Raw genomic sequence first — 16,813 nt, forward strand, 5'->3', positions numbered from 1 at the left:
ATGCATTGGGCAAATTAGATAGTAGCGCGACGGTGGTGTTTTTTTCAACTAAACCAAATGTGTCAAATCCTCATTTATTGGTCAAAATAGAAGGTCGCGCTCAAGTTTAGTGGTGTTTTTTGCAACTAATCAAACTAACCAAATGTGTCAAATGTCATTTATTATATAAAAATATACCAATCAATAACTACAATAACGTTCATATCCATTTACTATGCACAAAAAATCTAGAACTATAATATGATAACGGAAGAATTTTATTAAAAGGTATTTTCGCGATTTGATTCGTACTTGGGTATCAATCGTGCAATGGTCGATTGTTTGTTTGTGATAGTATGATTTTATAGTTTGTTGACTTGTTAGCTAACGTCAAAACCTAACCTATGTCATGTTACATTTCACGTGACATGTCTACATTTCAAACGCAGACTTAAATAAATAATGTTAATTAAATAACAAAATTTGGCACAACCTTGTTAAAAAGTGTGTGTCAACCCTTGTTTCTAAAACAATGACGGTAAAAAAAAAAGAACCAATGGGGGTTCTTCCCGCTTTTTTGAAAGCGTGATGTCAACAAACAACTAATTTCCGCCCACAAGATTTCACTCCGGGATTAGATTAAGTGCAGCACGGACGTTATCGGTTAACATTTAGATACAGTTTCAACGCCATTTGTAGTTACTTCCTTTCGGACAGGAAGGGGTTCGCAGTTCATAATTCCAGCCAAGATGAAATTCCAGCCATCACACGTAAAACATAAAGCTAAGTAATCATTACCATCTTAAAAGAAATACTCTATGTCCCGTACCAAGGAACGCTTCTCAAATTTATATTAAAATTTGTATTTGTTTTCGTATCAGTTTTAAATTTCAATGTAAATTGGTTGTGTGTAATTAAATAACACTTTTAACGATTAAGCTGTGTTCTTATTTTTATATTGTTATATTTAATTTGTAAATACACACCTTTCAAGGCGCCCAAAAATTATAATTTAATATTTCAAACGAGTTTACAAATGACATTTTATTCGAGGTAGATAATGATTTATAAAGCATTCTTTACATAAGGTTTAAGTTAACAGAAAGCCGAACTCATACGCTGTGAGATTAATAGTACTAAATATTTCATGTTTTATTGATTGAATTAGTTGGCACTCCATGTTTAACGATTGTGCATACAATTGTTGAACCTTTTCTATTATCATTCTAACGATACTATTTTACACACTTTTCCCTTTTTTTAAATATGACACCTAACCTAATAATAATCTCTATTATATATAAAAATCTCGTGTCACGATGTTTGTGGTCGAACTCCTCCGAAATGGCTCGACCGATTTTTATGATTTTTTTTATGTATATTTGTTAGGTATAAGAATAGATCAACAAGTATATTTCATACCGCTAGGTGATTAGGGTATCTCTATCCAGAAAAATTTTCTTTTATTTTTTTGACAATTTTTTTTTTGTATTTTTTTTTATAATTTGGCATAAAAAATACATATAACCCTAAATTTTCACCCTACTACCCCTACCCTCCCATTGTTTAATCGCGATTTTATTATTTTTGTATGAACAAATTTAACCGTCGTTCGTATTTCAAACAGAACGAAATTATTTATGTTGTTGAATGACAGATGGCGCTACGTCCGAGAAGAATTTAAGAGAAGCGTCGCGTCATTTTGACATTTCATTCGGCATATCACAACGCAGTGCGTGCAAAATTTTGTACGATTTATTTTAATTTATCTATTTTGATGTGCGAGTATTACAGTGCACAATGCCAGCAAGACGCAAGGGGGGCCATTTGGGCTGTCGAACGAATAAAGCAACAAACGTGCGAAATAGTAGAGCAGAAAGAACAGACGAACAAATCCAACAAGATAAAAAAAACGTGCGTGTAAGCATGTCGCAATTGCGTGCATCTCAATCACAAGAGGCACGAGCTGAACGAAATCAACAACGACAATTGGAACGGAGCCAAGCGCGCCGGTTCGTAGTTAACACACGCAGAGCAAATGACCGACAACGCCAACAAGTACATCAAACATTTACATCCGCTTCGTTCCTTCGTCTCGCATTCGAGTACGAGCCAGATATTGAATATTCCGCTCATCCGAAAGTGCTAATTGGTGCTATGGACAAGGAATGTCCCCATCGTCATGCGCTCAAATTCAAACATGAGTCAGCCGGTATGTGTTGCGCATCAGGAAAAGTGCAACTACCAGAAATTGAGATACCACCAGAACCATTGAACGGCTTGCTCATCGGCACGGTTCCAGATTCAAACCTGTTCCTGAAGTCCATTCGCACATTCAATTCATGCTTCCAAATGACTTGGTCCGGAGCAACAGAAATAGTTCACAATACTGCGGCAAATGGTCAACAATTCCATTCTACGTTCAAAATCAAAGGCCAAGTATACCACAAAGTAGGCTCATTGCTACCAATGCCAAACGAACCACATACATTTTTACAAATCTACTTCATGGGCGCGGCGGTGAGGACATCAATCATGTGGATGCACGTTGCGGTTACAATAGCCTCAATTCGCCTAATGCCAGGCGCATCGTCAGCGAACTGGACGCCCTGTTGAATGAGCACAACGAATTATTGAAATTCTTCAAAGCACACATGCACGAATTGCAAAGTGACAATCACGCTATTGTCATCAATCCTGATAAAACACCAGCTGGAGAGCACGTACGTCGATTAAATGCGACTGTTGTTGACGACATTGCTGGAATCATGGTTGGCGACCGCACATCGACGCGAGAAATCGTTATTCGAAGAAGAAACAATAATCTGGAGTTCATCGCTGACACACACCGTTCATAGGACGCTCTCCAATATCCGCTAATTTTCTGGAAGGGACAAGACGGATATTGCATAAACATTAAACAACGAGATCCTGTTACAGGTAATTCATTCAATATGAACATATTAGAAATAATGGTACTGTTCGGTTATACCGGAGGCAGCGGAAAACGCATTTTGAAGATAGCCGATAAACTGGATTATTTGTTAGGTTAACCTAACCAAACCTAACCTAACCTAACCTAACCTAACCCAACCTAACCGAACCTAAACTAACCCAAACTAACCTAACCCAACCTAACCGAACCTAAACTAACCCAAACTAACAAATAATCCAGTTTATCGGCTATTTTCAAAATGCGTTTTCCGCTGCCTCCGGTATAACCGAACAGTACCACCATCCGTATTAAATTTACTTTTTCTACTGTCATGTTGATAGTTTAAGAATTTCATACACTGGCGAATTCACGCACTTGGCATATAATTGACATAATTCATGAATAAGGCAACGGGCTTGACTATTACATGAATTAGGCAAAATTTTACCCATTTCATGTAATAGTCAATTTTACACATTCGGCGTAACATATACACCATTATATCAGAATATACTTGGTCGTCTTAACTAATCGTGTTTTTATTTCTTTAATAATTGCTCACATGTTATGATCCTATGTCCTTAAGATTGAGTGGCGACCCTCCAATTGCTTTAATCCTTACTCTTTCATTGATCTTTCTCTTGATTTAGATTACCATGAGCCGTCAGTTGTGCGATAGTTAATTTTAGTAACTTCGTATGCAAAAGATATATTTTAACTATACGTTGACAGTTCCGCATAACCTCAATGGTGACAACGGAATATTGTATTGAAACCAAAAATTCCACACCTTATGAATAAGCCATGGTCCTGATTCTTTCTATTCATTCTACCTACCTTATTTATTTCCCTTATCCTAAACTTAACAGCACTTTGACCAAATCCGCTGTGGAAGCAACGAGGCTCATTATAGTAGTAAGCGAGGTATGAAAGTCAAACATTTACATCATGCATCACTATGACGATAACTCTCGGTATAAAGAATAATATATACGAGAAATGTACGTTAGATAGGGTGTTGTGTGGTAAGTAATTAGCGGGGTACAAGCAGTCCTCCAACGATTACTAACTAACGGGCAGTGTAATTCCATATCATGTTGGTCTAGATATATTTTTAATAAAATCTGTATTTGATAATTTATTATTAATTGAATTGAATTGAAAATAATGATCTTTGGTATAATAATATAATAAAACATCATGAATTTATAAATATATTTTGATATATTATATGTAAATTATTTTAAATAATATGTTCAATCTTCCTCCATATTAAACTTTCAGTAGTATTCTTATTTTCGTCGTGTCGGCTCTTTAATAGGTACAATGTGTCACTCCAGAAGTTGGCTGTTCTTTTGTTACTTTAATACTGTAGCTCAATTTAGAAAGCACTTCACTGAGTATTAAAAGCCATTAGTTAAAATTTGTCGTAATTAAGTATGACTCCTTTAGCATTGTGGTCAATGTCCGTGGGCGCGATACCCGTGAGATGCAGGTTCGATTCCTGTGGGGTGTCTTACTTTTTAAGATGTTTTTCTATTGGTTTTAATATATTTTCTCAAATAATACTATGTTGAATATTGAGACTTAAAGGTCCCAGTGACGTCACTCCGGAGGTTCACTTTCAAAATTTTAGGCTACATCTCTATTCAAGAAGAATGTTTCAATATCTTTGAAATATTTACTCGTATAGGTATATTATCCTTGAAACGTTAGCAAATTTTCCAATATTGCAAGCCTCAATGGAAAGTTTTGAAAGGGTCTCGCAAAAAATAATTTAACTACAGATAGGTATTATCTCATTAATATTATAATTTAGTATAAATTAATATAAAAAAATGATATGCGGTCATTAAAATTTTGAAAGGTTTTGTATAGTAAGAAAATAAATAGGGTGTCATAATTACAAATATATTTTTCGCTTGTTGAGAATAAAATCCCTGAAATATTTGGTCCATTTAGAGAACTAAAGTCCTTTTAGTCGAACTGTATAATATTTATTAGATAACAAACAAAATAAATTTATTCTAAACAATATAATATTAATAATAATATACTAAACTATTATAATATAAATTTATTGTAGATGAAGATATAATAAGCTCTTAGGATATCATGACAAAGCTATGCTCAAAATTAAGCTCTAATGTAAATCAGCTTCTGAATTTGCAAGATTCTATTGAGAACGAGTAATCAATTTACTGCTTCATTACTATGCAGCCTTTAAAATCTCCATAATTCAGCCTGCTATAGAATGCCGTCGTAAGCTTGTCTATGTAAGGCTAGGTCAGGTAGATATTATACGAAATGATTAATATGCTGCTTGAATTGTTATATTACTTTATAGGTGAATATTTTGATTGCCTCATTATGTAGAGCAGAGGCTTCCAACCTTCTCTCGATCAGGAGCACATCTATAACCAGAATTAAAATGTCGGGCACATTATTTACAATGAAACTTACTTAACTTAGACAAATAATACTACATAATAATAATATATATTTGACAAATAAATATCATATATATTTAAAAAATTGTTAAATGTAACGAAAAAAATAATTATGAATTCTAAAAGATAAATAAAAATTAATAAAAATATAAGACGGACGTCAAAATGCAATGCAAAATATATTCGCCCCCCTGGGCCCCTTAGATGATGGTTACTTAAACCCTGATGGCTAAAATTATTAAACATGGAACATGCGTTGCTAAGGCGTTAATTGGCCAATGCTTGTCAACGCTTTAGTGTAATAAAACATAATTTTACGCGGAATTATAAAATAAACATCTGTGTTATCCATTGTTATCAATTTGTGCCCGTTACAATGTTTCCCACTCCCCAAACATCAAAATGCCCAAATGAACGACTCCACAACACACACGTGAGTTCTAAAAGGTATTAACGTACATTCGAATACAAAAAGTTCACGGAAAAATAGGACACGTTAATAATTCGAAAATTACCGTTGTGAACAACATGCATTTTAAGGGTAATCATATACACTCAGTTGTAAGGCGTTACTACTAAATAATACTGTACTCTTCAGATGCTTATATATTTTCTATTAATTTACAAGTTTTTATTGGGTATATAGGTCATTGCTTGAGAATATCGCTATATAATACTAGGTCAGGTAAAGAGACAAGACGTACATATCTCGCGTTGAAATTCTGAAGTCCTCTCTCTTCGTGGAAAGCTTAAACTAATACAATACCCATGAAACATGTCACGGTCTTTATGCGCAAATACCCTTGACCTGAGGCAATTCCCTGAAATTCATTTCTAGACAGTTCGAAGAAAACTTACGTGTGGAATTTAAGATGTTTTTTTATCTCACTTTCTACATCATTTGATTTTAGAGATAAAAATAAATGTTTATACTAGGTACCATTTTTTTTTACAAATGTATACATGACAATATAAAATAAAATCAATACTGAAATAAAATATTGTATTAATATATTATTTTCCCTTTTCAAGGTTTATTTAACAAAATTAAATATTTTCAATGGTGATGGTTGGGATTGCAATACCGGTATTCAATTTTAATATTTATTAATACCGAAATACCAGTTTTAAAAATCTAAAATACCGGGATTTTTGGAATTAAGAAAGCATACGCGTTTATGATTTTCTGATATGAATTTTATGGTATTTTTCATTACTTACTACTATTATTGATTTAATTTAATAAAACGCAATTTTTAGTACTTTTTTCCACTTTTATTAAATAAATCTGGACCGGTTTTGTTCGAATCAGAGGGATATTTTCAACTGAGTTGATGTTCAACTGTTCAATTTGAGTTGAAAATTTCCCTCTGAGGCGGAAGAAACCGGTCCAGATTTATTTATTAAATGTGGAAAAAGTACTAAAAATTTCGTTTTAATAAATTAAATCAATAATACAACAATGCATTTTCACCATTAATTAACAGATAACACAATAAAAGAAGAAAAAAACTTACTAAGTACTATATTGCATATTAAATTTAGTGTGTAAGGTTAATGCTTCCTAAATGAAAATATATTGACTGAAACCAACAAGATTTAAATAATAATAAAACATAATCCCTCAAATACTGAAGTATAGAATTGTCGCGATGAATAATTAACATATTTTGAAAAAGAAAACATGTATGAAAACATTATTATGATAAATTTTAATTTCGAAATATAACGGCCCACGTGCTCGTCGTAGGTCAAAATTGAGTTTTTATTGTATTTTCAAACCATGATCCTGGACACTCCTTAAACGTTGTAGATAATCTATTTATATAATTTTGAAGCCTTATTATCCTTTATAGTTATTTTAAACATTTGATGACTGCATAAAGTATTTTTGTTACATAAAATAGTATTCTTTAAACCTCTCGCTCTAATGTTTTAGAATATAGTCATATTTCGTTACATAACTGTGCAGTGGTGTTAAGATTTTTTACGTTTATTAATTTTTAAACGCATTTATGAAACCATTAGTATAATTTATTACGAGATAATTTTTGTAAAATATTCACGATAAAAAAATATATTGATAGTCTCTGTGACAAGAATTAGGCATTTTATTATTCAAAAAATCGGCAAGATTAACACTTTTCAAGATAATTCTAAGGAAATTTATTATAAACTATGTTTTTGACCATTCAAGTGTGATAAACATCTTATGAATAATGATTGCTTTATAATAATTATTGACCTAAGAATAAGGTAGTGTTTTTTTGAAATACGCCATTTCTTTTGTCATTCCCCAGTGGTTAAGCTACAATATACGGCTGTAGCGACATAGCTTATAATAAGTATCTTTAGAATCATCTTGAAATGTGTAAATCTTGCCGATTTTTTAAATAATAAAATGCCTAATTCTTGTCAAATTTGGGATCACAGAGATTATCAATATAATTTTTTATCGTGAATATTTTACAAAAATTATCTCGTAATAAATCTTAACACCACTGTACAGTTATGTACCGAAATATGACTATATTCTAAAACATTAGAGCGAGAGGTTTAAAAGAATACTATTTTATGCAACAAAAATACTTTATGCAGTCATTAAATGTTTAAAATAACTATAAAAGATAATAAGGCTTCAAAATTATATAAATAGATTATCTACAACGTTTAAGGAGTGTCCAGGATCATGGTTTGAAAATACAATAAAAACTCAATTTTGACCTTCGACGAGCATGTCCCCCCTTACACCAATTACACATTAGTTTACTACTATTTTAACTGTAATTACTCTCCACTCCAATTTAAAAAAATTACTCTCCTTACTTAATTATAACTTGTAATTTTACCGACTATCCTTTTACTATATTATAAACAACCCTTTTCTACACATGCGTAGTGTAGTAGACACAGTGTTGACAAAAGTTATCAAATTACAAAAACTTAAACCTAAATGTCGAGAGCTATACCTACCTGAAAAATACTAATTAGTATATCAAATGCTTACGCAGACAATTTACTGGCCATATGGCTATCATTTGTAAAAAAGCGCTACGAAATAATGTTGGGCTTCTTGCATTCTTCCCGGATCTTCCCGGATATTACGATTTTTCAATTTTTTTATAATTCCTTTGTTTGAATTAGACTTGAGAATGGGTATATAATTTGGACTGTGTCCGGAAATTTGTACGAATGCAGTTCGCCTTATCGTGAAAGGTTGTATCGGAAATATACGTTCGTATAATACTTATTATTATATGTATTGCATATTATTAAAGACCGTCCAACCTCTTTGAGTCATATAAAGAGTATTTAGATACAATTCATGTCTAAATAAAATACTTAATAATTCAAGGGAAAGACGGTCGAAAATAGATATATAAGCAAATTAGAAATATAAAGTATGAAGTCGTACATAATCAAATTTAATATGTCATAATAATGACTGCGTTATTATTATTATTAAAATTGGGTCACTTAGCTCTTTCGACGTATTTCCGTGTACTTTAAAATTTTAGCATTTTCTCTTTGTTTACATGATACCTATACTGTTTTTCTAATAATGCTTATATTTCTTCGTTTTTAATACTGTTTTAATACCTACTATTTTTCGGGTTATATTGTGAACGTTTTAATTCGTCAAATTCACTGTATGTAAATAAATAAATGAAAACTTCTGTCGCAAATAAATTTTTATGTGTGATGAGTTTATACACATTGATAAAGTCAAAACAAATTTTTATGTTACGACTATTATGTAGATCACTGTTCATAAAATTATTGTATATTCAATATGTAGAACATTTTTAAATGCGTACATACGAGTATTATGTTGTTGGAACCATTTTATTGGTTTGATATTTCATATATTATTATGTGACTGCACGAGGCGATATTCGCACAAAGAAAGCTAAAATAATATATTATGTGATACACAGCAATTTACAACAAAACTAAATTAACTCAAGTTTTGTAAAAATAAGCACAGAATGTTTTTACTGCACAACTAAGACGTCGGCTAAAGTATCGCCGCCAGTGATAAAGATATTAATATTATTTGTTGTACTATGGAGAACTGGCATATATTTTGTTTTTCGGAGTCCCATGTTTGCAGCAGCTGACTTTATAGAAATAAATGCCCATTTATTCGTCCGAAGACTTCCACGGACCGGGAACTGTTACTTCATTGCTTAAAAAAAATGTGTCAATTTTGTCTTTTTCTTTTATAATCGTTGTTTGTTTATTGTTATAATTTTGATAAAGCTCTAGATGGTCTGTGTACTACAAAAAATACATTTAATTAAATAAATAAACTCTGATGTAACATGTCTTATATTAATAAGACCGCAATACCTTGAATATAATTACATTGGAGCTATTCCAAACCCTCGATGATTATTTGTTATTTCGATAAATGGAAAGTTGCAAAAAAATTAAGTCTACGATCATTTTTTTACTTTTAAAACAGTGTTTTATCTCTCTGTAAAATTTAAATTTTGTCGAATCAGAGATTTTACCCTACACAACAATATTATGTAAAACCAAAAAACGGCTGACCAATTTTATTCAACAGATTTTCTTTATTTTCCTTATACTAAGTCCGATATTGTATGTTTATTGAATTATCACCACCCAAATATGTATGTATTCTGACACGAAGATAGTGCCACAAAAGCGACTGTGTACAATTTTATGTTAGATTATATACTTAACGAGTGGAAATGGGGTAACATTAAATAATGTAAAATAATTTATTCATAGATATTTTTTATTTACATATTTTGAATATAACATGTTTTAATTGAATTCAAATATAATGAAAAACGACTACATGGTATCCTTTGTACAACATGTATTTAGTTTTAATAGTATTTAGTTAGTTGAAAGAAATAACAAATATTTATAGTGTTAGTTATTTTTTGTTTGTTTTAAAACGTTTCACCAAGATATAAAATTAAATCAATTTAATAATATAACAATTACTTTTTTTTAAATAAACATACCTTACACAAATGAATTACCAGTTATAATATATGTGTTTCATTACCTACTGATTATAAATATTGACTTCACTTCACACATTGACACTTATATTATTATGAACAACGAAAACTCTTCATCCATGACCATAGCGTGTTAATTTTACGTTTAAAATGTATGTTGAGATTAATTTAACTTATTCTGAGACATTAACCTGAGACATAGAAAATAAATTTTGTATGAAATTGTATTTAATTATAGTTTTTTATTCCATTTGAATCGTGTAAGTTATAAATACGTACCTTTACTCCCATAGAACATATTAACTTATTGCTTACACTAAATTAACATAATAAAAGATCTTATTTAATTGATCAGCATTGAAAAAAAATTATTGTTAAATATTGGATTTTTTTAGATTTTAACTTTTTCATTACTTAGTCTACTACAAGGTGATTTATTTATAAATATATATACTTATATGATTTTCCAATGATGTGTCAACGCCTAAAATGGCTGAAAAAATCAGTTGTCTTTCAATGTGTATTTAGACTAAGAGCTGGGACCTATTAGGTTGAACAAGTAGCTAATATCATTGGTAGTAAAAAAAAAATATTACGAAACCTCTACGTGAGGGAGGTAAGATCCGCACGTAGAGTCAATTAAATATATATATATAATTGCCGCATAGTCACTATCATGACAAGCGTAGTAGTTTTCTTAATATTATATTTATGTAGTGACATAAATCAAGAAATTTGCCTTAAACAATATCGTCCCAATGAACCAAAGGCACGAAAGTGTCTTTTCGACTAAATTTACTCAAGTGCACGGATATGCTAGAAATTAACAAAATTTTATTATGCTAAAGACTATAAGTGCTACTGGCTCTAGAAATAGGCGAAATAATGACCTTACTTTTCACTAAACTGCGCACCTAAAAACATGAAATACAAATTAGCCAGAGGCACTCTTGTGGCACATTTGTGTAAAAAAAATAAAGAAGTTACTTTTCGATATGTCAAATACAGAATATACAACAAGTTCCCAAAATAAGTAATATTATTATATAAATGAAAATTTTAAGGCTCATAATAATCCTAGGATATCATAATGAATTCCCAGAAATCTTTAAACTTGAATATCTCAGAAGTATCATTTTCCACATTAATGGCATGGTTGGGACGATTCGTACTTTTATAATTACATTATAAATTATGGTAATTCTATAATTTGATTATAAATTATGGTAATGTTATAATTACAATATAAATTAGGGTACTTTTATAGTTAGAATTTAATAGGTGCCTTCGTTTCGACTCATCGATTGGTTGACTAATCCCTTACGCAAGCTTTTTTGCTTCGTAATCGATAGAGTCATAATTCAATAATTTAAAAATGAAATTACCGTGACTTCAAATAAACTTGAATGATATTCGATTAAATCTAACACGAGTCTAGTTATACTATTATAATGACTGACATAAGGCAACTGGCAGAAACAAAATCAAATATTCAGCGTGTCAATCATAATTTATAAGGACAACTGTCAGTATTTCGTATATTTTTATGATATAGCCTCAATGAAAAATATTGATTTTCAATAAGTAATAAATGATAATTTATAACAACGTATTTTATATAGCGCCAGGCTTTCAGGGAAAACGTAATTTAAATTTATAATCTTAATATGAATGTTTAATTAACTATTTTTTTATTCAACGAATTTAATATTACGTTAACGAATAATTATATTCGTTGAATAAAAAAAAAGTTAACTCAAAATGATAAGCAAGTCCAAGTAAGTTACTACAAAAAATCTTGGAGTGATCCTTGACGTCGGTTATTAATTAACTATTTTGATTTAAAATATAAAATCCGATCGCCAATAGTAGCTCAATTTGGAAAGCGCTTCAGTGAGAATTAAAAGTCACTGGTTAAAATTTGTCGCAATTACTCCGCGTATGACTCCTTCAGCATAGTGGTATATATGCGTGGGCGCGATACCCGAGAGATGCAGGTTCGATTCCTGCGGGGTATCTTACTTTTTATAAAAAGATTTTTTCTATATGTATATTTTCAAAAGTGTTAAGAGTATTTTCAAAATTATGTATGTTTAATATGAATTGAGCGTAGTTATGCACAAAGCATCCAAGCCACGATTTTAAAAAAAATGAGTTATTGTGATTTCCATAATCTCACACGTTTGTTTTACGTTCTGCACAAATCAGCCAAGCTGCTGTCATACAAACATCTCATATAAATGCGTTTTAAAGATTTTGCAAATCGCAGAATATGACATTTTCGATTTGCATAAAGCAACCAAGCTGCTGTCATACAAAAATGTCATATAAATGCGTTCTAAAAATATGCAAAATTCGTTCTGCAAAAAGCAGCCAAATGATAATATTATGTACTTACGTAATTTTAAAAATCGTGACTGTAAGGTGTGTTTTTCTACATTCAATTAATAAACATTATTTTCTCAATTACATTATATGTTTTTCATTTTATTATATATAATATAATATACCGATTTTTCATAAAAAAAATAGTGCCAGGCAGCTAAATATTGATGTATAATTTACAAGTTTTTCGAATTATTTTCAGAATTTTAAAATTCCCATAAAGAAAATAATCAAAAATAAAGTTTTTTCTTACAAAAATAAGAGATGGCTGCATTCTGCAGAATGCATATTCTAAAAAAAATCATTTTACTCAAAACACCTGGACTGCTAAAACACCAAAATTTCATAGATTATATGCTTTTATCTCTTCAAAAGTTATACAAAATCATATATATAATATCTATCATTCAAAAAGTATACACAGTATACAGAGGCTTTGCTGATTTAAAGAAACACAATTTACATAAAAGTGCTTCTATCTCTGTTTGAGGTTTGTGTGGCTCGGCTGCTTTGTGCATAACTACGCTCAATTGTCTATCAGTGGATAAGGGTAAAGGTAGGCTGTTTAGATCCACCATAAATAGAGCACACTAAAACTAAACTTTGTCAGTCATGCGTATTTGTTTTTATTGAACCAAGACTTCAATTTACAGATGGTGTTGGTTACTTTTTCAAATTCAATTAAACCATGAGAAAACCAAACCATAATAATAATATTAGTCAAAAATACTCATCTATCTAAAAAAATACTTAATATTTTGTCTATATAGATAAATAACTAACTTTGGATATATATTTATTTATTTATTTGAAAAAAACACGTTGAGTACATAACAAATTATTAATTCAGGACCTTCACAACATGACATTTACAATAAAAATTACAAATAATCTGTTCAGAAAATCATAAAAAACAAGGTGGAGGAAAAAAAGAAAGCAAAAATAGTTTTATACAAAAGAAATAAAATAAAAAAAAAACAACAATAATTCAAAAAATACAAATTAAACAATAAAATAGAATTTAAAAAACAGAAAATATAACGGATCGCCAAAAATATCTACATCTCTGGGGAGTGCATTGAACAACCGCACAGCCCTCGCTATTGGTGCCTGGTGAGTCTGACATGAGGAAACAGCTTTCACCCAAAATAGGTCATGGCTGCGACCACGCATGTAATTAACGGGTGCGTAAAAATTTAAATTTTCTAGAATATCGGGATTGAAAATGATACCACGTGAGAGCAGGGAAAAATGCTTTAAGAGCAGAAGTGAACTATGAGCTTCAAGAGAATGAAAGGCAAGCATGCCTTGAAGAAAGTTAGTCGGTAGATAGAGAAATATTTTTTATCTATTATAGTGTGGTTTAGGCAGGGCTTAATGAATTTTAAAAAATAACCAACAAAATGTGAAATATGTATTTAAATTTCAACAAAAACAAATAAATATGATTGAAAAAGTGTGCACAATCTTGTCGGATCGCCCAAAATATATCAAAACTATTACGGTTTGCTTTGGTATCAGGCTGGGTTTGATTTTTAAAAACTAACCAACACCACCTGTAAATAATTGTAGTCTTAGTTCAATAGAAACAAATACGTATGACTAACAAAGTTTTATGTGCATTATTTATTTCGGATCTTAAGCCTACTTCCACCCGTCGCCTCTGTTGTTTATACTAATAATTATTCTTGGTATAGTCATATAATATAGGAAGCTTGCAATTAAATACAATTTATTGATAATTCAGATTTAAACACAAAACATTAAAAAGATAAATAAATATGTTTTAAAGTCAACGATTAAAACTACTATTAAAAAAATATTCCGAAATGCGGATTCTTTAAAGAACCACATCGTATTATTACCTACCTAAATACACCCACGGTGGCCGCGCGGCTTAAGCGTTGGACTATCACGCCGTGGGTCTCAGGTTCAAATCCTGGGTCTGGCAAGTACACATGTTGTTTTTCATGTTTTACATGTTGTGAGACAGGGTATGAACCTAATAGGTTGAGCAAGTGGCTGACATCCATTTCTCGTAAAAAACAAAATCTGTTAATACAAACCTCTACTCTGTGGAGGCCCATATGATCCTATGAGGATCGGACATGGTCGAAAAAATATTTTCTTCTTTCTTCTTCTTTTAGTATTTTTTTCAATAAATTATATCTTTATATAAACATAAATCCATAGACAAAGATACGGTTTATCTCGACCTATAAATTATACTCTCATTAGTTTGTATGTATTAAATAATATATTATTTATATGTATCTGAAATGATAACAATATGCTGAACGTAAATTATATCTAAAACTAATATGCTAATATCATTCATAATTTTCAATTTTCGATAATTACAATTAGGTGAGGTCATGAAAAAGAGACTCAATTAGTCTTTGGAGAGATAATTTGTCCTCATGTACATATTTAAGCATTTCGAACTGAAAATTATTAACAGAAATTTAAAGAAAATTCACGGTTTGTATGTGAAAAATGGGATCTCATTTTATATAAAATTATGCCTATCATCATTTCAAAACATTGTTTCGTTTTGGTTAAACAAATATTACTCATTCAAATAAAAACACTTTTTCCAGTCATTTTTTGTACTACAATTAATAGGTGAAAGTTTTTTTTATTAAATATCATCTATTAAAGTAGGTGACAAATACTTAAGCAGTAAAAACAGTAATAAAATAAAGATTACTAATCAATGTACTGTATAAAATAATAATAATATTTGTAAATTTTAAAACAATTGGTTCCTCACCAGTAAAAATATTTCTTCCTCTGCTTCGTATTGAACATCCACACTAAAAATCCACATAAAATTCAAAGTTTCACTATTGTTCTCATAAAAATAAAAAAAATCATGAGACTTTTTTTTTAATAACACAATTAATTATTAGCCAACCTTATGAATAATAATATGCTTTATCAACTGTAGTATGACTACTGAAATTTATACAATATGGATAAACTCCATTACCTGTTTTCTTTAAAATATATAATAAACCAAAATACCAAAAGTTTGGTAAGATATATGTTTAGTTTAAAATATATTTTTTAACAAACAAATAACAAAAAGCTTTCATTCGGACTCTTTTTGAAAGCATGTAATTATTTATTTAATTTGTTGAGATGTAATGTATTTTAATTATCGATTTATTTAATGTTTGTTTACTATTAGCACAGGAAGTTAGTTCAAATACTCATAAACACAATATAGTCAGGTGACAGATTAGTGTTGTCTTAAACTTCAACATACATAGGTAAATTTTTACTGATCAGTTACGGGTATTGACTCATCATAAATTTTACAATTTACTTAATGATTGCGTCCATTGATTGAGAATAAAAAAGAAAAGCTAAGCGATTCGGTGATAGAATGACGAGCGACGCTGTGCCAAGTGTCAAGTGAGTAATCGCTGGGCGCCGCGACGCGTTTTCCCGGCGCGTCACCACGGCAGACTGTTGCTGCCCGGGCAGAGTAACAAGTGAGCGCCCCTACAACCCCGCTCGCGCCTCGGTGCCGCCCCCGCCCCCAGGCTGCGTCCCCCGCGGCCTGGCGCTCTGGAGCCCCACAACTAAAATTTTCATTGGGTTTAATTCAATCCGAAACGTTCTCTGTCTGCGTTGGTGAAAATGAATGAAAATCTCAGACGCCGTAGCGGCATTTTTTTTTAAATTAGGGACACGTAGGCATACCTGTCCCTAATGTATGCTATAGCATTCGAGCGTGTGATTTTTTCAATTATGAAATAGTTCATGATAGCGATTAGTATTTATAGTATAGTATGAACTCTATTCATACTTATCAATTAAATTAAAATACAATACACATACTATACCATACAATATTATCAATGTATTACTTAGTAGTTTAAGTAGTGATATTCACTACATCATAATCATCAATCTGGATCTATCCACTACTGAATGAATGTCTCTTCAAGCTGATTATATTTCTTTCGGTCATGTGTGTTGAGTTGTCACGTATTCACCGCAAAACTAAACAATTTCGTTCCATTTCTATTATTTTTTCCTACTCCATTATT

General features: G+C 30.8%; 1 long non-coding RNA gene across 1 annotated transcript in view; it reads right to left on the minus strand.

Annotated features, from left to right (window-relative positions):
- Positions 1-16,228, minus strand: part of LOC147063268 (uncharacterized) — a 174,468-nt gene extending 158,240 nt beyond the window's left edge. The window contains exon 1 of the long non-coding RNA XR_015072111.1: positions 15,526-16,228. This is a non-coding gene — a long non-coding RNA (uncharacterized LOC147063268). The remainder of the gene's footprint in view (positions 1-15,525) is intronic.
- Positions 16,229-16,813: the final 585 nt, after the last annotated feature.

This window comes from Rhyacophila brunnea, unplaced genomic scaffold (assembly GCF_057557595.1).
Source record: "Rhyacophila brunnea isolate RB1 unplaced genomic scaffold, BYU_Rbru_1.0 scaffold_9, whole genome shotgun sequence".
NCBI lineage: Eukaryota > Metazoa > Arthropoda > Insecta > Trichoptera > Rhyacophilidae > Rhyacophila > Rhyacophila brunnea.